This window comes from Pongo pygmaeus, chromosome 5 (assembly GCF_028885625.2).
Source record: "Pongo pygmaeus isolate AG05252 chromosome 5, NHGRI_mPonPyg2-v2.0_pri, whole genome shotgun sequence".
NCBI lineage: Eukaryota > Metazoa > Chordata > Mammalia > Primates > Hominidae > Pongo > Pongo pygmaeus.
In genome coordinates, this window is record NC_072378.2 from 85,219,011 (window position 1) to 85,245,509 (window position 26,499).

Sequence of the window (26,499 nt, forward strand, 5' to 3'; positions counted from 1 at the left end):
GTTAAAATTTGATAAATAAATACCAAGAAAATGGTTAACAGAAAACTGTGTAGGACACAGTTTCTCTTATTTGGATTTCACTGGATCTCTCAAGCTTAATAGGTTGTATTTATTCTTTATTTTTGAGACAGGGTCTTGCTCTGTTGCCCAGGCTAGGATGCAGTGGCACAAACACAGCTCACTGCAGCCTTGACCTCCTGGACTTCTCACGCCTCAGCCTCCCAAGTAGCTGGGACCACAGACTTGTGCTACCATGCTTGGCTAATTTTTAAAATTTTCATAGAGACGGGTCTCACATTGTGTTGCCCAGGCTGGCCTTGAATTCCTATGCTCAAGTGATCCTCCCACCTTGGCCTCCCTAAGTGCTGGCATTATAGACATGAGCCACCGTGCCTGGCCAGTTGTATTTATTCTATATTATATAGAATGGTCAAATAAATTTAAGTTTCTATTATATGAATCATTCATTAACCATAAATCTACAAAGAATATTAACATAGTTTTTGAGCGTATTGTACTTCCTGAAATATGACTGTTTAGTAAGATAGGCAATAATACAATGGACAAGACTGGTATCACTAGTTGATAGGAACTGTTTAATGTGTACAGTTGACCCTCTATTTTTTTTTTTTTTGACGGAGTTTTGCTCTTGTTGCCCAGGTTGGAGAGCAGTGGTGTGATCTGGGCTCACTGCAACCTCTGCCTCTTGGATTCAAGCGATTCTTCTGCCTCAGCCTCTGGAGTAGCTTGGATTACAGGCGTGCGCCACCATGCCCAGCAATTTTTTTTGTATTATTAGTAGAGATGGGGTTTTACCATGTTGGCCAGGCTGGTCTCGAGCTTCTGACCTCGGGTGATCCACCTGCCTTGGCCTCCCAAAGTGCTGGGATTACAGGCGTGAGCCACTGCACCGGGCCGACCCTCTGTATCTGTGGGTTTCATGTCCACGGATTCAACCAACTGCAAAACAAAAATATTAGGAAAAGAACAATTAAAAATAACAGTACAACAATAAGAAATGACAAAAATACAGCAACTATTTACAACATAGCATTTACATTGTATGTATTAGTTTTTTTTTTTTTTGTTTTTTGTTTTTTTTTTTTTTTGAGACCAGAGACCAGGTCTTTCTTGCTCTATCACCCAGCAGCTGCAGTGGAGTGGTGTGATCTTGGATCACTGCAACCCCTGCCTCCAGGGGTCAAGCGATTCTCTCACATCAGCCTCCTGAGTAGCTGGGATTACAGGCGCACGCCACCATGCCCGGCTAATTTTTTATTTTTATTTTATTTGAGACAGAGTCTCGCCCTGTCACCCAGGCTGTAGTGCAATGGTGTAGTCTCAGCTCACTGCAACCTCTGACTCCCGGGTTCAAACAATCCTGCCTCAGCCTCCCGAGTAGCTGGGATTACAGGTGCCCGCCACCATGCCCACCTATTCGTTGTATTTTTAGTAGAGACAGCGTTTTACCATGTCGGCGAGGCTAGTCTCACACTCCTGACATCGTTGGCCTCCCAAAGTGCTGGGATTACAGGCATGAGCCACCGCACCAGCCTAATTTTTATATTTGTAGAGATGGGGTTTCACCATGTCGCCCAAGCTAGTCTCGAACTTCCGGACTCAAGCAATTTGTCTGCCTTGGCCTCCCAAAGTAGTGGGATTACAGGCATGAGCCACTGCATCTGGCCACATTGTATTAGGTATTATAAGTAATCTAGAGATGAAAATTACTTAAATTACAATCACGCACAGTATAATTACCTTTTCTGGCCAAAGATGGACCTCATACATGATAGTAGTTCCATAAGATTACAATGCACTATTTTTACTGTATCTTTTTTATGTTTAGATACATATATACTTACTATTATTTTACACTTGTCTATAGTATTCAGTACAATAACATACTGTACAGGCTTGTACATATATATATACACACATATATATACACATATATCTCAAACCATCCTTTGCTGGCATTAAACTCTCCAGCTGTAAGTTCTTCACCTTGCCAACTGCAGTGGGAGCACTCCAGCACTTTGGGAAGCTGAGGTGAGAGGATCACTTGAGTCCAGGAATTTGAGACCAACCGGGGTAACAGAGAGAGACCCTGTTTCCACGAAAAAAGGAAAAAAAAAAAGCCAGTTGTGTGTGGTGGCATGCACCTGCTAGTTGCAGCTACTTGGGAGGCTCCTGGGCTCAAGTCATCTGTGTGTCTTGGCCTCCCAAAGTGCTGGACTTATAGGTGTGAGCCACCACTCCCTGCCATGCTGGTTTTTTTTGTTTTTGTTTTTTTTTTGAAATGAAGTCTTCACTCTGTGGCCCAGGCTGGAGTGCAGTGGTGCAGACTTCGCTCACTGCAACCTCCGCCTCCTGGGTTTGAGTGATTCTCCTGCCTCAGCCTCCTGAGTAGCTGGGATTATAAAAGCCTGCCACCACGCCTGGCTAATTTTTGTATTTTTAGTAGAGATGGGTTTTCGCCATGTTGGCCAGGCTGGTCTTAAACTCCTGACTTCGCAGATCACATATTTTTTTAACTGAAGGGATCTGATGGACTTAACTTATTTGAATGTAGTGGCTCACAATGTTGTGTTTACTGATATGCATAGAAACACCCAATTTTATTAACAGTTATAGCTAATGCATAATGACAAGCGCTATATTAAACATTTTATATGCATTATTTCTTTTCTTGTTCTTTTTTTTTTAGATGTAGTCTCCATCTGTCATCCAGATTGAAGTGCAATGGCGCGATCTAGGCTCACTGCAACCTCCACCTCCCGGGTTCAAGTGATTCTCCTGCCTCAGCCTCTCGAGCAGCTGGGATTACAGGCGCCCACCACCACGCCTGGCTACTTTTTGTATTTTTATATTTTTAGTAGAGATAGGGTTTCACCATGTTGGCCAGGCTAGACTTGAACTCCTGACATCCAGTGATCTGCCCACCTCGGCCTCCCAGAGTGCTGGAATTACAGGCGTGAGCCACCTCATCTGGCCTGCATTATTTCATTTAATGCATGTAAAGTGTCTCTAAAGCATATGCTCTGACTGGAATACCCTGAATTTAATCACAAAGAGAACATATGAGAGCACTGTAGAATCATGAAGACATTATATATCTATATGGACAGGTGGGCTACGTTTGTGGCAGCAGGAAATGGCCCTGTTCTGTTACAGCACTAGCCAGAACACAATAAAACCAAATTATGAAGAAACACAGTATCTTTTGTTAGAAATTAAATCAACTTAAAAAATTCACAGATTAAAAAAATTTTATTCTATAAATTTCAAACATGTACAAAAATAGAGAAAGAGTATAATAAACTCCCAAGAGCCCATCATCCAACATTAACAATTATCAACTTCAGGCTAATCTTGTTTCATCTCTACCCTTCAACCACTTCCTTTGTTTTCTGTATTATTTTGCAACAAATCTCAGACATCAAATCATGTCATCCATAAACAACTCAGTATATATGTCTAAAAGATACAGCCTCTTTAACAACAAAAAGAGCCACAATGCCATTATCACACCTAACAAAGTCCCCATTATTTTTTAATACATGAAATAGCCTGTGTTTAAACATATAGCTCATAAATTCATTTTTTTTAACAATATTGAATGAGAATCCAACTGGGATGCAAACATTGAGAATGTTGATATATCTTTTCAGTTTCTTGATTTATAGGTTACCCATTCATCTCTTGTTTGGTTGGTTTCTTTCCTTGCAATTTATTTGTTATAGAAATCATTTGTAGAGTTTTCCATAGTCTGGATTTTGCTGATTGTATCTTTGTAATGTAGTTTAACATATTTCTTTGTAATCTGTAAATTAGTAATTATATCCAGAGGCTTTATCAAATTCATATTCATTTTTGTTGTTTTCAGACAAGAGTCTGAAATAGGCAGAGGCAAATTCTTTCTTCAGGGACATATAATATCTCATCACCTCTTTTTTGGATGTTAGCAGTCATTGATATTTATTGCCTATATATTAATTCATTAGAATGTTGCAAAATGATGATCTTCTAATTATGCCAATCTTTTTTCATTGTTAACTGGAATATATCAATAAAGACAAATTTTTTATCACCTTTTATTTGGTTATGTCAGTACAGTTAGTATTGGAAAGTCCCTTTATTTGCAGTTCTGAAACTGATGATTAGCATCCTTTAACACTTATATTAAATTCAGTTTTTAAAAGTATCATTCTGAATTCATAGATTTGAAGACATATTATGTCTTTTTCTCTATTTTTTCTCTATTACACTTCAATAATAGTCAAATTTTCCATCTTTGGAAAGTGAGAGACTCTCCAGGTTGACTCCTGAGTTCCTTTTTTTTTTTTTTTTTTTTGGATCTCCCTCTGTCACCCAGGCTAGAGTGCAGTGGCGAGATCTCGGCTCACTGCAACCTCCACTTCCCAGGTTCAAGCAATTCTCCTGCCTCAGCCTCCTGAGTAGTAGGATTACAGCTGGGCCATGCTCAGCTAATTTTTGTATTTTTAGTAGAGATGGGATTTCACCACGTTGGCCAGGCTGGTCTCAAACTCCTGGCCTGAAGTGATCTGCCTGTTTTGTAGTCCTCGCTGGGATTACAGGTGTGAGCCACCGCGCTTGGCCTCCTGAGTTCTTTTAACACAACTCCAGCAGTCTGGCTACCTGTTATAGCAATGTACAACAAGCTCATCTTGTACATTTCCTGTCTCAGATCTGTTTCCTTTTAGTGGTAAGTGGTATTTAGAGGCCACAATCTGGGCCCTAGGGGTAGGGTTCATAGATTTTGATGTGTATGAATCATACTTGGAGTTTCTGTGTTTTCTTTCACAGTGGTTCCCATTTGACTAAGAGTGAAATCCTTTCAATGGCCCATTAAGCCCTACATAAGCTGCAGGCCTTGCTTCCTTTCTCACTATGCATACTCCTTCCTATGGGCCACTGCTATGGAAATGCCCTTTTCCCAGATATATGCACAGATCAATCTCTCACCCTCTGTTAGGTGAGAGATTGAGCTATGCACATGTCTAAATGTCTGCTTAATTAATCTCAACTTTTCATTGAAGCCTATTCTGTCAACCCCATTTACTTCAATTGCCTCTCAGACGAGAGAATCCCCATTTGAAACTGCAATACTAATTATCTCCCCAAACCCACTCCCAATGTCTCATATTCTATTTTTTCTGTGTCATTTCTCATTTTTTAACATAGCTTATAATTTATTTATTATATAATGTCCTTCTCCTCTTCCTACAATGTAAGCTCCACAAGGGCAGAGGTTTTTGTTTGGTTCACTACTGTATCTTTAGTGCCTAGGATAGTACCTATACATGGTAGGCATTCAGGATATTTGTGCAATGAACAAATGAATGCAAACCTTAGTATATTTCTGAATCATCACACACTTAGCCTATCAGTATGGTTCAATCTCCTGAGGAACAGATTAAATTGAAAGCAAGCAATATCCTTCAAGAAAGTGAGCTATATCAATATGTGGGGACAAGTCCACGAATTTCAAAACTATCCTGACATTTCTGGGCATGAGGCCAAACTCTCAACAATGTTTGTGTCCCTCCCTTCCTCCCTCCCTCCCTTCCTTCCTCTCTTTCTTTTTCTTTCTCTCCCTTCCTCCCTTTCTCTCTCTCTCTCTTTTCTCTCTTTCTTTCTCTTGAGATGGGGTCTTGCTGTGCCTAGGCTGGTCTTAAACTTCTGGGCTCAAGCGATTCTCTTGCCTCAGCCTCCGGAGTAGCTGGGATTACAGGTGCATGCCACCAAGCCAGGCTAATTTTTGTATTTTTAGTAGAGATGGGGTTTCACCATGTTGGCTAAGCTGGTCTCGAACTCCTGACCTCAAGTGATCTGCCCGCCTCGGCCTCCCAAAGTGCTGGGATTACAGGTGTGTGCCACCACGCCTGGCTGCTTTTTTCTTTTTTTAAGGGCTAGTCAGTGTACATTCACTTTTGAAAAAGAAATGTAACATAAACTCAGAATCTCCATCAGCAATGAAATTCAAGTCAGAATTACGATGTATCTCAAGGAGTACACCTTACTATTGCTCCAGAGTAGTTTAGTGTGTTTAATGTTTATGTTCTCATTGAAGCAATTAAACTAATCAACTATTAGCAACAATTCCCAAACTGTACTTTTGTTAGTTTTTATTTTACTTATTTTGTTTTTTGAGACGGAGTCTTGCTCTGTCACCCAGGCTGGAGTCCAGTGGCACCATCTTGGCTCACTGCAACATCTGCCTCCTGGGTTCAAGCAATTCTCCTGCTTCAGCCTCCCAAGTAGCTGGGATTACAGGCGTGTGCCACCACACCAGGCTAATTTTTGTATTTTTAGTAGAGATGGGGTTTCACCGTGTTGGCCAAGCTGGTCTCGAACTCCTGACCTCAAGTGATCTGCCTGCCTTGGCCTCCCAAAGTGCTGCGATTACAGGCGTGAACCACCGTGCCCGGCCTTAATCAACTACTTTTATACAAAAGTACAGGTTAGGGCCGGTGCGGTGGCTCACGCCTGTAATCCCAACACTTTGGGAGGCTGAGGCGGGCAGATCACGAGGTCAAGAGATCTAGACCATCCTGGCCAACATGGTGAAACCCTGTCTCTACTAAAAATACAAAAATTAGCTGGGCGTAGTGGCAAGCGCCTGTAGTCCCAGCTACTTGGGAGGCTGAAGCAGGAGAATTGCGTGATCCCAGGAGGCAGATGTTGCAGTGAGCCAAGATGGTGCCACTGGACTCCAGCCTGGGTGACACAGCAAGACTCCGTCTCAAAAAACAAAATAAATAAAATAAAAACTAACAAAAGTACAGTTTGGGAATTGTTGCTAATAGTTGATTAGTTTAATTGCTTCAATGAGAACATAAACATTAAACACACTAAACTACTCTGGAGCAATAGTAAGGTGTACTCCTTGAGATACATCGTAATTCTGACTTGAATTTCATTGCTGATGGAGATTGAGTTTATGTTACATTTCTTTTGTAGTCCCAGCTACTCAGGAGGCTGAGGCAGGAGAATCACTTGAACCCGGGAGGCAGAGGTTGCAGTGAGCTGAGATGGCACCACTGCACTCCAGCCTGGCGACAGAGCACGACTCTGTCTCAAAAAAAAAGTAGTTGATTAAAATTATTTGGTATAGGTGTGGCCACTCATATCCAATAATCCCAGCTACTCAGGAGGCTGAGGCAGGAGGACCACTTGAGGTCTAGAGTTCAAGACCAGCTTGGGCTACACAGTGAGCTCTCAAAGTGGCTAGGTAAGGAGACTCACACTTGTAATCTCCACACTTTTGGAGGCCAAGCTGGAAGGATCACTTGAGGTCAGGAGTTTAAGAGCAGCCTGGGCAACATAGTGACACCCCGTCCCTACAAAAAGTAATACAAATCAGCTGAGCTTGGTGGCACATGCTAGAGGATCTCCTGGTTATTTGGGAGGCTGAGTGGGAGGATCCCTTGAGCCCAAGAGTTCAAGATGGCAGTAAGCTATGATTAGGCCACTGCATTCCAGCCTGGGTGACAGAGTGAGAACCTGTCTCTAAAATAATTAATGATGATAATAATAATGATAATGTTATTTGGCCTATATTTTTGTTACTGCTCATATCCATATTTTTAATGTACTCAGTGTGTTTTTATTGATGGTATGGCCTTCAGTTATGAAAAATATGGATATGAGCATAATAAAGACACAGTGCAAATAACTTTAAATAACTTTTTCTTTTTTTTTTTGAGAAAGGGTCTCACTCTTGCCCAGCTAGAGTGCAGTGGCACAATCATAGCTCACTGCAGTCTTGAACTCCTGGGCTCAAGCAATCCTCCCATCTCAGCCGCCACGTAGCCAGATCCTCCAAGTAGCCCAGCTAATTTTTTAACACTTTGTAGAGACGGTCTTGCTATGTTGCCCACTGGTCTCAAATTCCTGGCTTCAAGTGATCTTCCCACTTTGGCCTCCCAAAGTACTGGGAGTTTACAGGTATGAGTCACTGCACCTGGCCTAATCAACTATTTTTGTACAAAGAACAATTTGGGGTTTGTTGCTAATAGTTGGTCACTTTAACTGCATCAATAAGAACATAGGCATAAAACACACTAAACTTCTCTAGGGCAATAGCAAGGCATGTTCTTTGGGGTATATCTCAATTCTGACTTTTGAATCTCATCACCGATAATGATTCTGGGCTTACATTATACTTGTTTTTGGGGTATTCAAAATATGAATTTTGGGGGTGTACAGTCAGGCCACAACAGCTTCCAACTTTTCTCATTTCTATCTCTTTTGGAGAATTTAAATCACACCACCAGTTCCACCCTAAAAAACATGTTGAACTCCATTCCATTAGATATTTTATGGATGCCATTACATTGTCCTAGGCACCAAGTTTAAACAGAGATTAAAGGGAAGTCTCTGCTTTAGAAGAATTGACACTCCAGGTCCAGAAGGGAGAAACCAATAATCACAACATGTTATATGGCTCATTGCATAGTATAATTGGAGAGGGGCTTATTCTACCCTGTTTTCAACGGCACATTTCTATAGCACATCTGATCCTCTGTCATTACCTGTGACAATTTTCCAGCCCTCTCCTGTTTTTTTTTTCCTTCCCTGATCAGCTTGGGATTACAAGGTCAATACAGTAATTTTAGCACTTTTACCTGCATCCTCAGTACTCCTGGCCCATTATTCCTCTGCTCCTCCTGGTCAGTTTATCCCTGATTTTGGATTAATCCAGTCTATCTGCTTTCTGCTCCCAAGGAGATAAGCACCACATGATACTGAAGAAATATGCTGATTATCTTTGTTAAAGTTGGTGGTTTTCAGCCTTAGCTAATACTTTATCAATGCTAGGCAAATTTATACCTTGTCCATGGTCAGCTCCATTTTCTCCAAATCTGCAGTGTCTGATGAAAAAGTCTTATCATACTTCCTAAATTCCTCATCTTATTCTCTCCTGAAGATCACTTTGTCTGTTACTTTGCAAAGTCATGGTCAGACACTAACTTCTTCAGTTTTCACCAATGGTCTGTGTTAAATCCAAAGCAATTTCCAGCAAGTTTTGCTTGGTTCTTATCCTTCTTTTTCTTGGCTCATTTCATTCCAGGCATCCTTGGTTTTCTACTTAGTTTCTGTTCCTAACAAATATGGCCCTTGAACTTGGCAGCAGATTCCTGCGTCCTGATTTTTGTCCCTTGGCACAAATTATTCTCTAGGATTTAAATAAACATGGAATGTCCTAATCCTGAAAGGCCACAGGGTTCAACTCTTGGACTTCTTTTTTCTCTATTGGTGATCTCATCTAATCTTATGGCTTTAAATATGCCTTCCATATGTTGATGACTCCCAATTTTATTTATTTAGTCAGGCCTCTCCTCTGAACTGTGGACCTCTATATCTAACTGCCTACTCAAAAATCCCAATTTGAATATCATATGCTATTTAAACTTAACATGTTCAAAATCAAGCCAACAGAACATTTTTGGGAGTGATGGATATAGTCATCATCTTGTGTTGATGGTTTCATGAGTATATTCCTATGAAAAAACCCATCAAATTGTATACTTTTTAAATGTACACACTTTTGCACATCAGTTATATTCACTACAGGAGACAAGGACAGTTTCCTGATCTCAGTGAAGTGATGCACATTTGTAAATTATTATCACCTTCAAATGATAGATTTTTTTGCATATTCCGAAGTGCCTTTTCCATTGCTCTTTTCAACTATAATAAATGAAGTAACAAGAAAGATAAAGTTCTCAAATAGGTTGGACTGGACTGTACTTGGTTTGGGATTCTGATTAAACCCTCGTAACTGACAACTCAGCTATATGGCATGCTGAGACCTCAGCAGTGGAATAGTAGTACGGGGAGGAGACCGGGACTCATGAGAGTAAGACAAGGAGTCTGGTTCTCATACTGAAAATGTATCCTCTTCTGCCCCAAGATGCTCTCTACAAGATGTTACTCTATAGGATGGAGTAAGATCGGAGGCAGTGGCAATATTCAGACAGTTAAGTCATGTATACTAATATATACTTATAACTAAGTACTGTAAGTATTGTTTGGATCCAGAACCAAGCTTTTGGAAAGGCAGGAAGGAGGGTCCCACTCCCATTAAAGGACTGGCAAAAGATAAGTAGGTTATTCTAGTAGGCTGATTCAAACAAAGGCTCTAATCCCAACTGGGGAACTGTTACAAAAACCATGAAAACAGCTAAAAGCTCTTTCATACACACAGGGCAGTGAGGATTGATGTTAGTTCACAGGACACTTGACTGGAGAGCCAAGCACAGTGGATATTGGGTTTCTGGCAATAGAACTAATTTTAGAAAGCACCAAATGGTAGGTTTGAGCTTACTGTATTTTAAGATTACCTGGAAGCCTGGTGTAAGGCAGAGGAAAAATTCCTGTTGGCTGAAGTCACTAAAGTCAGACACGTAAATTATCTTTCAACTTCTGAAACCAATCAGAGTCAAGCATATCCCAGTCTATTATAGTGAAGCTCCTTAAGGATTTTTTTTTTTTAGCCTGGTCGGTTGCCCAGGATAGAGGATAGAGGTGCAATCATCGCCAATTGTAGCTTCAACCTCCTAGGTTCAAGTGATCCTATCTCAGCCTCTTGAGTAGCTGCAACAAGCGCATGTCACCACATCCAGTTTTTTTTATTTGTAGAGATGACAACTTGCTGTTTCCAGGATGGTCTCTTCCTGGGCTCAAGCAGAGTGCCGGGATTACAGGCATGAGCCACTGCACCTGGTCCCAAGCAGCAGCTATGCTCTGGAGGGTAAACTTAGGCAAATGATCTTAACCAATATCGCCTGAGTTTTTGGAGGCTATTACAGACTAACAGCCTCCTGTGTGATTAGAAATTGCCATCAAGGAGTCAGTAACTGAAACTGAGCTTTCAAGTTCAATTCCATTCAAGTTAAACCTTTTTGGATCTGACTCTCATTACAGGAATAGTCTTACATTTGTAACTTCCTTGCTCAAGAATCTTAAGGTATTTATAACATCTCAGTTTTCTGTCCTACACTTATCCACCCTGTTGGTACCCAAATCCTCAATATTTGTCTCAGACTCTGAACCATACCGTCTTTGCTCAGTTATTTCTTAGGCCTATCGTCCCAACATCTGTGCTGGTTTACACTCAAATCCACTTGGTTCTATTTTCAAGAATTCTTCATAGGTTGACTTTTCCTTGGCATCTTGTGCCACTATTGACAAAACGGTGTTTTATTTCAGGAGTCTTGGCACAGCCTCGCACAGGCCAATGCTTATAAATGTGGAGTACTAATTTCGATAGATAATGTGACACATTAAAAGATCTGTTGGGAGGCAAGGGAGGTAGAAGGAGCTACAGGAAAAGCAGTCAGAGGGCTCCAAAGCAAATAGTCTATTTCACAACTTTGCCTTGTTTGCCAGCTTTAACAAAAGGGTAATGGCACTCTTCCTTGAAAACTAGAATCTCAATAGTCTTTTACCACATACTGTATAACAGTGCCTGGCCCTATTCTAGGCACTTTTGAACTAATGAAACACAGATCTTAAAATTTTATGCAGAAGTTGTGGGAGGGGGAGAAAGACAATGATTAACAGAGTTTTAAGTACAGTAGGTAGGGGCATCAGAGATCAAGGGTATAAATATAAACGCAAGCAATGCTTTCAACCGCCATCTTACACACACTACCTTCATAGTGAAGGTACATTTTCTATCTCCAAATGTTACATGCCTAAGGCTTCTCTCATTTTATTTGGTAGTATCAGATAGTATTATGTAACCCATCCTGCCAAATGACCTCTTCCTAGATTTTAGCAATCCTGAATATCTTTACCAGATTGTTTTATCAGTGACCTTCCCTCATGACCATACTTAATAAACTACTAATATTGTTCTATTGTGCTCTTTATTTTCTGTATCTCATTCCCCCGCTTCTCAACTTAAGCATCCAGGCTTTCAAAATTATAGTTACAACAAAACTAAACATTCCATGATTTGCTTAGTAACAATTACTTTTAATTCCTGTCTCTCCACTCTTACACTGATCCAAAAACCCTTACATCGTACCCTGCACAAACCCGAAACATTCATTCAGAGTAATCTGATCACAAGGCTGGTTAGTGGATTTTCCATTTAATGCTCCCCATGTTATTTCAGGACCTATTTAGAAGTAATAACAAAAAGGAACATAATCCAAAATTACATGTTTTATTTTCATGTTTGTAAAACGAAGAGCTGTTTTCTGGATGGTTTTCTTATCAGCTTTTCACACAACAGTCAAGTAAACCTCGTGGCACTAGCCCTAGAAAAGGAAAAACACGAGATTCTTACAAGACTACCAACATTCCAACAGCTGATGTAAAAGCATTAAAAGTATTTAAAAAAAAAAAAAAGTATTGTCCTTATAACGGTCCATCTCAGAAGCCAGATCCGTAAAAGTTTTTTTTTCAACAGAAGTTCAGGTTCGGGATAAGATCATCACAGATAAGACCAAGGACACGATATTCACTAATCTCTAAGCAAACAGAAAAACTCCACTTACAGAAATCGTTGCAACTTTGGAACTTCCAAGACAATCTGGCCTCTATCAATGGGCAGACAGCGACCCTCACTGTTGGCAGAAAAAAAAAAAAACCCAGGATTTTATAACACAACTGTTAAAAAATCACGGCAACAAAATTTACTCCACCTCTGAATTACTGGTCTTAATCTCAGAAGCCGAATCCGTACTTATTTTTCTTCAGGTTATCAGCTTCGGGATAGGTTTCATCATTGATTAGACCAATGAGACCTTGTACATGTACACACATTAAACTGCACTTCTGTGACACTGACCACAAACCAAGGTAAAGCTAAAAGGCAAGTATTATAGTACAAACATTACAGAACTTTTAAGCCATACAACCTACTTCAAAATGAAGCTGCTAGTCAGTGACATCCGACATTCATTATCTTCACTGGCTACTCGTCCACACTCAGAATGCTGTTCAATGACAAAAAAAATTCGGTTTAGTCTAGGTGTGGATTAAATGCTATGCTCAATCATAAAGTACTAAAACAACACATACCTGTTAAGTGTCAGGTTTTAACCAAGCGATTTTCCATTAAATATTCTCCCAGATGTTCTGGAATTTTTTTCGTGTATCTAACAAAAAAAAGTAAATTTCAAACTATGCAACAGTTCCTATTCCTGTAAATCAACAGGTTTACTCCTTTAGTTTGGAAACTAAGCTTAACTAAGCTCTTACCTTTGCATCTTCACAGAACTGCTCCGCTGTGCCACTGAAGACAGCGCCATTGTTCCTGCGGGAAATCGGTATTTAAGCATTCTCGCAGAAATGTCACACTCCAAGGTGTTTTTCCACACAAAACCCTTCCCCTTCATTAATCCGAATTGCACACAACGCCGCCTTCGAACAGCTGTCTCAATACTGGGTCGAGGCTTCCCATTTTAAAACAACGCCGACGGAAGGCCTTCGCCATTTTAGTAAAGGCCCCTTGCTCTTAAAACTAACCCTCCGCCCCAACTGAGGTGGTTTTTCCGCCGCCGCTCAGGCACATGCCTGAGGCCAGCAAGTTCGGCGCCCGTAGCCGATCAGCGGTCTCCTCACGCCAAAACTCGGAGCCTGTGGCCGTCACGATTCAACCTCAGTACATGTGGCGGTCGCGCCGCACGTTTCCCACGTGCAAGCTTTCAACTCTCAGCACTCTAAGCTCTTCACCAAGATGGCTTCACAGGATTAAAGCTCTTAACTCGGCCTGCGCCACCATCTTTTGCTCGGGTACTAGCCCGCAACACCCACTCACCTACCACACTACCAAACGCTCGCGGAGGCCGACGTAAAAGACCGACAGGTGCAGCCAGTAGCTCCTTATATAGCCTCCCGGAGTCAGAACGAGGCCATCCCGCCCTCTCGCACCTATTGGACATGGAAGTAGACAGGGGTGTGGTCACGAATTAGCGGGAGCGCGCGCGGCGGCTTTTCTGAGGCCCGTTCCGCGTTGTGGAGCGCGCCGCAGGCCGGCCGCGCGCCCGGCCAGTTCCCGGCGCGCGCCCGCAGGCGCACTGCGAGGCGCGCTTGCGAGTCTGGCGGCCGACTTGGCCCTACGTGGCGCGGGTGTGGCGCCAGAATTCAAACAGCTGCAGTTGGAAACGACGCTTTCGCCTGCCACGAGCCAAGTGCGTCCAGGACAGATTGGGTCCGAGAGTGGACACAAGTTTTGCAGCGCAGGGCGGCCTCAGCTAAGGACCGATTCGAGAAGCCGGGCTGGCTGTCCGGCGCTGGGCTGTAGTGGGCCCCCAGCGGAGGCCGCTTGAGGAGCGGGCGAGCCCTGGCCGCAGCACTCCGGGAGAGGGCAGTGGGCTGACAGAAACGCTTGGGTGAAAAAGCGGAAAGCGCCACGTGAGAACAGACCCGGCGTGCAGCCCTGCAGGGCCTCAGGGCGGGCATCAAGGCCCCATGGGGACCCATTCCTCCTCACGCTTCCTCGTGCCAGGCATCCGGTTACACTAAACGTGACCATGCAAGTCTCCCTCAAACAGCGAACGTGAGGTTCAATACTCCATTTCGCAGAGGAGAAAACAGGCTTAAAACAGCCAGGTAATTTGCCTAAGGTCACACAGCTGAAATGCTTTGCTAAGTTTTAACTTCTTTGTACTCAATTAGTTATATTGAAAACGAGAGAAAGATTAATTTAAGAAGTATTCCTGAATACTTTATCCAGACGACAAACAAAATTCAAAAGCAGTGCTTTCATTGATTAGCATGTTTGAGTGAATATGTCTGCGTGTGTGTGTGTGCACGACATTTGAACATTTCAGTATTTGAAAATTCAGGTCGTTCTTCACTTCTGTATTTCAAAGCACTACTTATTAAAGTTGTTTATGTGTGCATTTGATTATGGTCCGATTCTGCTAGAGTGTGGGAGGAACACATCTGATTTTGTGCTCTGCTGTTTATTTTTTCTTAGAACAGTGCCTAGCATTAAGTAGGTTGTCGGTAATGGTTGAATAAATGGAATGAGTGAACAAATACATTCGGTGGCTTTTTAGAAAATTAGAATGAAGATCAAACTTCACATTCAAAGGTAGTAGTGAAAAGCACTTTTCTCTAACAGGAACCTATATGATGAAGTATTGACTGGGCCGGGCATTTTGTCGGTTTTTATATTACTTTGTAATGTCTAACATAAATTTGCATATTGCTCATAGTAAATAGTAAAACAAACAATACAGTACAAAAGGATATAAGAAGCAAAGTAGGCCGGGTGTGGTGGCTTATGCCTGTAATGACAGCACTTTTGGAGGCTGAGGTGGGAGGATTGAGCCCAAGACCCTGTCTCTATTGTATTAAAAAAAAGTTTAAAAAGAGTTAACAAAAAAAGCATAGTGAGAATATCTTTCCACATGCCTGGGAATCTTCTCCCTAGTTGTACTCTTCAGCAATACCATTGTTAACAGTTTTCGAGACTTCCTATGCAAGTGCAAATATATGTACTTCGTTTTTCACATACAAATGGGATCTATATGTTCTGCAACTTATTTGTCCTTCTTGTAAATATCATAAACATCTTTGCATATCAGTACATATAGATGACTTTTTTTTCCAGACAAGGCCTCACTTTGTCACCCAGGCTGGAGTGCAGTGGCTCTATCTCCGTTCACTGTAACCTCTTGGGATCAAGTGATCCTTCTGCCTCAGCCCACCAACCATATGGGACTACAGGCACGCGCCATCACGGCCTGTAATTTTTTTGTATTTTTCGTAGAGATAAGAGTTTCTGCCATTCTGAAGACCACAAACATCACCTGGTCAAAAGCCATATAAAACAGTGATTCCTTACCCTGACTTACCAGTTAAAATCTGGTAAGCTAAAAAATGTCAGATTTCTGGGCCCAAACCTGGAACCTTGAAAGCATAATGTTCAAAAGTGGGACCCAAAAAACCACATTTTAAACAAGCATTAGAGGCAATACTGTCCAATTGGAATATAATATGAACCACAAATGCAAGCTACACATGTAATTAAAAATGTACTAGTAGCCATATATATATATTTATTTATTTATTTTTTGAGACTCTCTCTTTGTCACCCTGGCTGGAGTGCAGTGGCTCGATTTCGGCTCACTGCAAGCTCTGCCTCCTGGGTTCACGCCTTTCTTCTGCCTCAGCCTCCTGAGTAGCTGGGACTACAGGCGCCGGCCACCACGCCCGGCTAATCTTTTGTATTTTTAGTAGAGACGGGGTTTCACCGTGTTAGCCAGGATGGTGTCGATCTCTTGAGCTCGTGATCCGCCTGTCTCAGCCTCCCAAAGTGCTGGCATTACAGGCGTGAGCCACAGCGCTCGGCCTAGCCACTTTTTTTTTTTTTTTTTTTGAGACTAGTCTTGCTCTGTCGCCCAGGCTGGAGTGCAGTGGCGCTATCTCGGCTCACTGCAACCTCCGCCTCCCGGGTTCACACCATTCTCCTGCCTCAGCCTCTGGAGTAGCTGGGACTACAGGTGCTCGCCACCACGCCCGGCTAATTTTCTTTTTTGCATTTTGAGTAGAGACGGGGTTTCACCATGTTAGCCAGGATAGTCTCGATATCCTGACCTCTTAGTCCGCCCGCCTCGGCCTCCCAAAGTGTTGGGATTACAGGCGTGAACCACCACGCCAGGCCACACATTTTTAAAATGTAAAAAGGATCAGATGGGCCGGGCGTGGTGGTTCATGCCTGTAAGCCCAGCACTTTGGGAAGCCAAAACGGGTGGGTTGCTTGAGCTCAGGAATTTGGGACCAGCCTGGGCAACATGGTAAAACTCCGTCTCTACAAAAAAAAAAAAAAAAAAAAAAAAAAATTAGCCGGGTGTGGTGGCTGAGGTGAGAGCATAGCTTGAGCCCAGGAGGCAGAGGTTGCAGTGAGCTTGTGCACTGAGATTGTGCCCCTGCCTTCCAGCCTTGGTGACAGAGCCAGACCCTGTCTCAAAAAAAAAAAAAAAAGAAAAATGAAATTAGTTCTAATCTATTTTATTTAACCCAAATATAGTCAAAGTTTTTTATTTTGACATAGAAACAATGTAAAAATATTGAAGTATTTTCCATTTGTTTTTTGTATGCAGTAAATGAAATCAGGTGTGTATTTTTTACTTACATCTCAATTTGGTCTGTACATTTATTATTTTTTAACTTTTAGGTTTGCGGACACATGCACAGGTTTGCTATATATAGGTAAACTCGCATCACAGGGATTTTTTTATACAGATTATTTTGTCACCCATGTGTTATGCCTAGTACCCAGTAGTTATTTTTTCTGCTCCCTTCCATCCTCCAACCCTTCACCCTCAAGGAGGCCCTAGTGTCTGTAGTTCCCTTTTTTGTATTCATGAGTTCCCATCATTTAGCTCCCACTTATAAGTGAGAACACGCAGTATTTGGTTTTCTATTCCTGGATTAGTTTGCTAAGGATGATGGCTCCAGCTCCATCGATGTTCCTGCAAAAGACATGATCTCATTCTTTTTTATGGCTGTATAGTATTCCATGGTGTATATGTACCACATTTTCTTTATTCAATCTGTCATTGATGGGCATTTAGGTTGATTCCATATTTTTGCTATTGTGAATAGTGCTGCACTGAACATTTACGTGCATGCATGGTCTGTACTTTTCAGGTGCTCAGTTGTCACATGTGGCTGGCCACAGCATTGGACAGCACAGGAGTAGGGTGATTCATATAGAAGTTTGAGAACCACAGTCTTAGGGTAAGAGAGGTACTACATATGTGATATATATTCCAATCTTTTTTTTTTAAAAAAACCTTCCATGTTATTATTTTTCTTTTTTATACGGACAGGGTCTTGCTCACTCAGGCTGGAGTGTAGTAGTGTGATCACAACTCACTGCAGCCTGGAACTCCTCAGCTCAAGTGATCCTTCTGGCTCAGCCTCCCAAGTAGCTGGGACTACAGGTGTGTACTACCACACCTGACCAATTTTTTTTTTTTTTTTTGGTTGAAACAGGGTCTTGCTCTGTTGACCAGGCTGGTCTCAAACTCCTGGCCTCAAGCAATCCTTCCACCTGGACCTCCCAAAGTGTTGGGATTACAGACATGGGCCATCTTGCTGAGCCCTGACTTACTTTTGATTCAAAAACTAATAACTGTAACAAGGGCAATGCAAAAATGAAATTAACTCAGAGCCTGATAATTGACAACAGTGCCTTCCTGTGAACGTGGACAATGACTGTAAAGTCAGTACAGAACTCCTTTAAGATGTTTATCTCTTCAGGAAACAAAGATGAACTGAGGGATGAAGCCATCAGTTATTGCTCCCACACCTAAAACAGTCAAGTGAATTACTACCAAATATTTGAAGTGGCTTAATAAATATCTATACTGAAATTAAAAGTGTCTTGGAAGTCTTTATTATACTGAAAATAAATTCTTATATTCTATAACAAACTTCCTGATAAGATAATCACTTTAGTCATTTTTTTGAAGAAATGTTCACTGAACGCCTGGTGCATGCACTGTGCTTCAGATAAATCTAACATGAATATACAAAAATCAACCTTGAAGGAATTTATAGTTTAGTAAAAAGTAAAAGTGTGCACCCAACTTTTTACAAAGTTTAGAAATGAGATATTGTGAGGGACCATGGAAATGGAAGGTAGGGAAGAGTACAACATATGGTGAGCACTTGTTATATGGTGTTAGGTTCTTGTATGTTTTAGATCATGTACTCTTCAAGACAATTCTGGTGTGTATTTTTAACTTTATATTAGAAATGAGCAAAGTGAGGCATGGAGATCTCAGTTAACTAATGTTCCCAAGTGTTTCTGACCTTAAATGCATAATCATGTCACCACGGCATTATGTAGCTGTGCTGAAGTAAGAAATGAAGGATGTGATGATGAGCTGCGGGAGAAGAGAGGAAGTGGAGTAATGCCCAGGTGGCTTAGAGAATGGCAGCTAGTTACTGGTTTGGGAGCAAGGAAAATAAGATAATTCCATTTTGGTTGTGTTAATTTTTGGGTGGAACATTGGTTGGTTACAGTTGTCCAGTGGACCATCAGAAATGTGGACCTGAAGGCAGAGAAGAATCAGCACTAGAGGAGGACCATTTGGCAAACACTAATGTAGAAGGGATGATTGAAGCTATGTGAACAGACGAGTGTGGAGAGAAAAGGAAAGAAGAGCCAATAGTGGTGGCCTAGAATTAGGATTAGTATTATAATGTGTGCAAGTAGCTTATAGTAGACAGCCTTAAAAACATGGTCAATATAAAGATCTGGTCACAAAATTATAAGAAAAAAGTATACAAAGATTTTGGTTAAATCATGGGAGAAACATGTATAAGAAATTAAGTATTGCAGGCATAATTACCTTATTCCAAAACAGAAAAATAGCCTTAAAAAAAATAATTATATGACAATTGAGAAACAAAGAATTCTATCTCTTAGTCTAATATTTTTTTAAAATTTTTCCCCAATATCTGATCTGGCAAGTAAATTCTAGATTCCATCGTAGGACAGCCAACTGAAAATCTTATGAATACTCCAAGAAATAGTAAAGTTAAAGAGTTAAATTAGGGAAAATATCTTGTGTATGTGGAAACATTAAGGAGGCAGTTTGGTTCTTCAGTCTGAAGATCGGAGGAGAGGTCAGGGCTTGAGTGTCATTGGCAAGAATAAGGAATTTAAAGCCTGACACAAGTGAGATCATCAGAGAAAATATAAATACAGAAGAGGAAAAAGCCCAGGACAGGACCCTGAAACACTGCAAAGTTTAGAGTTCTAGTAGAAAAGGAAGAGCAAACAAAGGAGACACCTTGGGAAAACTGGAGAATATGATACCTCAGAAATGAAGTAAAAAATTTTAGGAAGAGGTAAGTGAATTGGGTTCAATGTTTCTGAAAGATCAAGTAAGAACAGAAATGACCACTGGATTTGGCAACATGAAGATCACTGGTGATCTTGTAAACACAATCTCGGTGGAATCATGATGATGGAAGTCTACTTGAAGAGATTGAGGTGAGAAGGCAGAAATGGGTCACTAGGTAGAGAAGGATGTAAGGACAATGCACTCCTTTGTAAATAGGAAATACTAGAGTATATATGTTCATGGGAGTTATTTAATAGAGGGACAATATTTATGATGCAGGACAAAGAGGCAAAAGTTATAGGAGCCAAACCCTTGAGAAATCAAGAGGAGATCCTTGCCAGAACACAAATGGAGATCTTTGATTGGAATAGGGACACTTCATCTGTTTCATTTGTTGAAAGAGAAGGCAGGCATTGGGAAAGGCTATCATGTGCAGCCTGTCCACCCATGCATGGCCACATGAGTGTGCCTTGTGACATGGGCCTGGAACACAATCACGTCATCTGCAAACAGGGACAATTTGACTTCCTCTTTTCCTGATTGAATACCCTTTATTTCTTTCTCCTGCCTGATTTCCTTGGCCAGAACTTCCAACACAATGTTGAATAGGAGTGGTGAGAGAGGGCATCCCTGTCTTGTGCCAGTTTTCAAAGGGAATGCTTCCAGTTTTTGCCCATTCAGTATGATAATGGCTGTGGGTTTGTCATAAATAGCTCTTATTATTTTGAGCCATGTTATATCAATACCTAATTAATTGAGAGTTTTTAGCATGAAGGGTTGCTGAATTTTGTCAAAGGCCTTTTCCGCATCTATTCAGATAACCATGTGTTTTTTGTCTTTGGTTCTGTTTATATGCTGGATTACATTTATCAATTTGCATATGTTGAACCATCCTTGCGTCCCAGGGATGAAGCCCACTTGATCATGGTGTATAAGCTTTTTGATGTGGTGCTGGGTTCGGTTTGCCAGTATTTTATTGAGGATTTTTGCATCGATGTTCATCAGGGATATTGGTCTAAAATTCTCTTCTTTTGTTGTGTTTCTGCCAGGCTTTGTTATCAGGATGGTGCTGGCCTCACAAAATGAGTTAGGGTGGATTCCCTCTTTTTCTGTTGATTGGAATAGTTTCAGAAGGAATGGTACCAGATCCTCCTCGTACCTCTGGTAGAATTCAGCTGTGAATCTGTCTGATCCTGGACCTTTTTTGGTTGGTAGGGTATTAATTATTGCCTCAATTTTAGAGCCTGTTGTTTGTCTATTCAGGGATTCAACTTCTTCCTGGTTTAGTCTTGGAGTGTGTATGTGTCAAGGAATTTATCCATTTCTTCTAGATTTTCTAGTTTATTTGCGTAGAGGTGTTTGTAGTATTCTCTGATGGTAGTTTGTATTTCTGTGGGATCGGTGGTGATATCCCCTTTATCATTTTTTATTGCGTCTATTTGATTCTTCTCTCTTTTCTTCTTTATTAGTCTTGCTAGCGGTCTATCAATTTTGTTGATCCTTTCAAAAAACCAGCTCCTGGATTCATGAATTTTTTGAAGGGTTTTTTGTGTCTCAATTTCCTTCAGTTCTGCTCGGATTTTAGTTATTTCTTGCCTTCTGCTAGCTTTTGAATGTGTTTGCTCTTGCTTTTCTAGTTCTTTTAATTGTGATGTTAGGGTGTCAATTTTGGATCTTTCCCTTTCTCTTGTGGGCATTTAGTGCTATAAATTTCCCTCTACACACTGCTTTGAATGCATCCCAGAGATTCTGGTATGTTGTGTCTTGGCTCTCGTTGGTTTCAAAGAACATCTTTATTTCTGCCTTCATTTCATTATGTACCCAGTAGTCATTCAGGAGCAGGTTGTTCAGTCTCCATGTAGTTGAGCGGTTTTGAGTGAGTTTCTTAATCCTGAGTTCTAGTTTGGTTGCACTGTGGTCTGAGAGATAGTTTGTTATAATTTCTGTTCTTTTACATTTGCTGAGGAGTGCTTTACTTCCAACCAGGTAGTTAATTTTGGAATAAGTGTGATGTGGTGCTGAGAAGAATGTATATTCTGTTGATTTGGGGTAGAGAGTTCTGTAGATGTCTATTAGGTTGCTTGGTGCAGAGCTGAGTTCAATTCCTGGATATCCTTGTTAACTTTCTGTCTCGATCTGTCTAATATTGACAGTGGGGTGTTAAAGTCTCCCATTATTATTGTATGGGAGTCTAAGTCTCTTTGTAAGTGTCTAAGGACTTGCTTTATGAATCTGGGTGCTCCTGTATTGGGTGCATATATATTTAGGATAGTTAGCTGTTCTTGTTGAATTGATCCCTTTACCATTATGTAATGGCCTTCTTTGTCTCTTTTGATCTTTGTTGGTTTAAAGTCTGTTTTATCAGAGACTAGGATTGCAACCCCTGTCTTTTTTTGTTTTCCGTTTGCTTGATAGATCTTCCTCCATCCCTTTATTTTGAGCCTATATATGTCTCTGCATGTGAGATGGGTTTCCTGAATACAGCACACAGATGTGTCTTGACTCTTTATCCAATTTGCCAGCCTGTGTGTTTTAATTGGAGCATTTAGCCTATTTACATTTAAGGTTAATATTGTTAAGTGTGAATTTGATCCTGTCATTATGATGTTAGCTGGTTATTTTGCTCGTTAGTTGATGCAGTTTCTTCCTAGCCTTGATGGTCTTTACAATTTGGCATGTTTTTGCAGTGGCTGGTAGTGGTTGTTCCTTTCCATGTTTAGTGCTTCCTTCAGGAGCTCTTGTAGGGCAGGCCTGGTGATGACAAAATCTCTCAGCATTTGTTTGTCTGTAAATAATTTTATTTCTCCTTCACTTAGGAAGCTTAGTTTGGCTGGATATGAAATTCTGTGTTGAAGATTCTTTTCTTTCAGAATGTTGAATATTGGCCCCCACTCTCTTCTGGCTTGTAGAGTTTCTGCCGAGAGATCCGCTGTTAGTCTGATGGGCTTCCCTTTGTGGGTAACCTGACCTTTCTCTCTGGCTGCCTTAATATTTTTTCCTTCATTTGAACTTTGGTGAATTTGAAAATCATGTGTCTTGGAGTTGCTCTTCTCAAGGAGCATCTTTGTGGTATTCTCTGTATTTACTGAATTTGAATGTTGGCCTGCCTTGCTAGGTTGGGGAAGTTCTGAATATTCTGATAATATCCTGCAGGGTGTTTTCTAACTTGGTTCCATTCTCCCCATCACTTTCAGGTACACCAATCAGACGTAGATTTGGTCTCTTCACATAGTCCCATATTTCTTGGAGGCTTTGTTCATTTCTTTTTACTCTTTTTTCTCTAAACTTCTCTTCTTGCTTCATTTCATTCATTTGATCTTCAATCACTGATACTCTTTCTTCCAGTTGATCGACTCGGCTACTGAAGCTTGTGCATTTGTCACGTACTTCTCGTGCCATGGTTTTCAGCTCCATCAGGTCATTTAAGGACTTCTCTATACTGGTTATTCTAGTTAGCCATTCATCTAATCTTTTTTCAAGGTTTTTAGCTTCTTTGTGATGGGTTCAAACTTCCTTCTTTAGCTCGGAGAAGTTTGATCGTCTGAAACCTTCTTCTCTCAACTCGTCAAAGTCATTCTCCGTCCAGCTTTGTTCTGTTGCTGGCGAGGAGCTGGTTTCCTTTGGAGGAGGAGAGGTGCTCTGATTTTTGGAATTTTCAGCTTTTCTGCTCTGTTTTTTCCCCATGTTTGTGGTTTTATTTTCCTTTGGTCTTTGATGATGGTGATGTACATATGGGGTGTTGGTGTGGATGTCCTTTGTGTTTGTTAGTTTTCCTTCTAACAGTCAGGACCCTCAGCTGCAGGTCTGTTGGAGTTTGCTGGAGGTGCACTCCAGACCCTGTTTGCCTGGGTATCAGCAGTGGAGGCTGCAGAACAGCGAATATTCCTGAACAGCAAATATTGCTGCCTGATCATTCCTCTGGAAGCTTTGTCTCAGAGGGGTACCTGGCTGTGTGAGGTGTCAGTATGCCCCTACTCGGGGGTGCCTTCCAGGAAGGCTACTTGGAGGTCAGGGACCCACTTGAGGAGGCAGTCTGTCTGTTCTCAGATCTCAAACTGTGTGCTGGGAGAACCACTACTCTCTTCAAAGCTGTCAGACAGGGACATTTAAGTCTGCAGAGGTTTCTGCTGCCCTGCCCACAGAGGTGGAGTCTGCAGAGGCAGGAAGGCCTCCTTGAGCTGCGGTGGGCTCCACCCAGTTCGAGCTTCCCAGCCACTTTGTTTACCTACTCAAGCATCAGCAATGGCGGGCACCTCTCTCCCAGCCTTGCTGCAGCCTTGCAGTTCGATCTCAGATTGCTGTGCTAGCAATGAGTGAGACTCCTTGGGCATGGGACCCTCCGAGCCAGGTGCGGAATATAATCTCCTGGTGTGCCATTTGCTAAGACCATTGGAAAAGTGCAGTATTAGGGTGGGAGTGACCTGATTTTCCAGGTGCCATCTGTCACAGCTTGCCTTGGCTAGGAAAGGGAATTCCCTGACCCCTTGTGCTTCCCAGGTGAAGCAATGCCTCACCCTGCTTTTGCTCACACTCGGTGGGCTGCACCCACTGTCCTGCACCCACTGTCCAACAAGCCCCAGTGAGATGAACCCAGTACCTCAGTTGGAAATGCAGAAATCACCCGTCTTCTGCGTTGCTCACGCTGGGAGCTGTAGACTGGAGCTGTTCCTATTTGGCCATCTTTAGTAATTTTTCAATACACTAAAAAGTTTTGCCAGCCATTTTTATCATGCAGCCATTGTGATGACTATCTATATTTTTTAAGTATTTTATAATTAAAAAGAATTATAATCTATTGTGTACCAAATGTCATGAATGTTTAGTTAATTTCCTTATTTTGCTTGTTTGTTTTTTGCAATGGAGCCTTGCTCTGTTGCCCAGGCTGGAGTGCAGTGGTGCGATCATGTGTCTCTGCAATCTCTGCCTCCTGGGTTCAAGCAATTCTCCTGCCTCAGCCTCCCAAGTAGCTGGGACTACAGGCGCGTGCCACCATGCCCAGCTAATTTTTTGCATTTTTAGTAAAGATGGGATTTCACCATGTTAGCCAAGATGATCTGGATCTCCTGACCTTGTGATCCACCTGCCTCGGCCTCCCAAAGTGCAAGGATTACCAGCATGAGCCACCACGCCTGGCTGTGGATAGTTAATTTCTTTACAAAATTTACAATGGAGTTGGGAATGGGTTATAGTGTGTGGCTTCCTAAAGATATATTTTTCACTTTACTCTTGTCACGCTGGTGCTTACTTTCCTGTTATGTTCTGGATGGCTTATTTCAGGTACATGGAGGAACTTGTATGTACTATGTCAAGGCAATGGATCAAGGAGACTTCAGCTCAGAAATGTGACTTAATGGCCTGTCATTAAGAGAATTTTCCTCGCTTATGTTGTGTGAATGATTAGAGCTTGTCAACTTTGTCCAATGATTATACAACGAGGGTTGTTAAATAGAAGGAAACTCAGAATTTCTTTCTAGAAGATGCTTATGTATAAGAACAGAACATGTGAGCTGGACATGGTGGCTCACACCTGTAATCCCAGTTAATTAAGAGGCTGAAGCAGGAGGATCGCCTGAGCCCAGGAGTTCGAGGCTGCAGTGAGCTGAGATCATGCCAGTGCAATTTTGCCTTCTCTTAAAAAAAGAAAAAAAAAGAAAAGAAGATTCTTCTCTATAAACAATAATATTAACACATGTAAGAAAATTATAATACTGTGTAATATCTCGTTCAAATTCATATTTCTCAATTGTCTACAAAATGTCTTTTTAACTAATGTTTTTTGGCCAGAATTTACCAAGCTTCATTCACTATATTTTGTTGTTGTGTCTCTTTAGTCTATCTTAATTCACAGAGGCTTTCTAATGGCCTCAAAAGTATAAATTATAGCTGATATTTGATGTGTATCCCCCAGGAGTGCAGTGTGTACATAAAGTCTGTTGGTATTGTTAATGAATCTTTGGATTTACTGAAACTCTTTCCAAATAAGTTGTTTTACAGTGTATTTTCCCTCCTTGCCTCCCTCCCTCCCTTCCCGCCTTCCTTTCTTCCTTCCTTCCTTTCTTCTTTCCTTCCTTCCTTCTTCCTTCCTTTTTGAAACAAGGTCTCACTCTGTTGCCTAAGCTGAAGTGCACTGAGTGGTGTCATCATGCCCACTGCAACCTCGACCTCCTGGGCTCAAGTGATCCTCCCACCTCAACCTCCTGAGTAGCTGGGACTACAGGCATAAACTACCATGCTTGGCTAATTTTTGTATTTTCTGTAGAGACAGGATTTTGCCATGTTGCCCAGGCTGGTCTTGAACACCTGAGCGCAAGTGATCTGCCCACCTCAGCCCTGCAAAGTGCTGGGATTAGAGGCCTGAGCCACCTCACCCAGCCTAGTGGAGAATGTTAGAACATATATGTTGAAATATTTAGAGGTGATGTTGGCCGGGTGCAGTGCTCACGCCTGTAATCCCAGCACTTTGGGAGACCGAGGTGGGTGGATCACAAGGTCAAGAGATCAAGACCATCCTGGCCTACATGGTGAAATCCTGTCTCTGCTAAAAATACAAAAATTAGCTGGGCGTGGTGGCACGTGCCTGTAGTCCCAGTTACTTGGGAGGCTGAGGCAAGAGAATCACTTGAACCAGGGAGGTGGAGGT

General features: G+C 41.6%; 1 long non-coding RNA gene and 2 other non-coding genes across 6 annotated transcripts; all 3 read right to left on the minus strand.

Moving 5' to 3' along the window:
- Window positions 1-575: 575 nt before the first annotated feature.
- On the minus strand, window positions 576-16,959 carry LOC129039256 (uncharacterized). 4 transcript variants are annotated; one of them, XR_010126741.1, is made up of 6 exons: window positions 13,246-13,848; window positions 13,066-13,142; window positions 12,907-12,980; window positions 12,540-12,608; window positions 12,201-12,299; window positions 576-960 (listed from the first exon to the last, which is right to left on the minus strand). It is a non-coding gene; the product is annotated as an uncharacterized LOC129039256 (long non-coding RNA). The 4 variants fall into 4 exon arrangements; XR_008503298.2 differs by lacking the exon at window positions 576-960 and having other exon boundaries at window positions 12,193-12,299; window positions 13,246-13,300; window positions 13,805-16,959; XR_008503296.2 differs by lacking the exon at window positions 576-960 and having other exon boundaries at window positions 12,193-12,299; window positions 13,246-13,300; window positions 13,809-13,869.
- LOC129039761 (small nucleolar RNA SNORD50) lies at window positions 12,412-12,484 on the minus strand. The gene has a single exon (XR_008503463.1). It is a non-coding gene; the product is annotated as a small nucleolar RNA SNORD50 (small nucleolar RNA).
- On the minus strand, window positions 12,706-12,775 carry LOC129039762 (small nucleolar RNA SNORD50). The gene has a single exon (XR_008503464.1). It is a non-coding gene; the product is annotated as a small nucleolar RNA SNORD50 (small nucleolar RNA).
- Window positions 16,960-26,499: the final 9,540 nt, after the last annotated feature.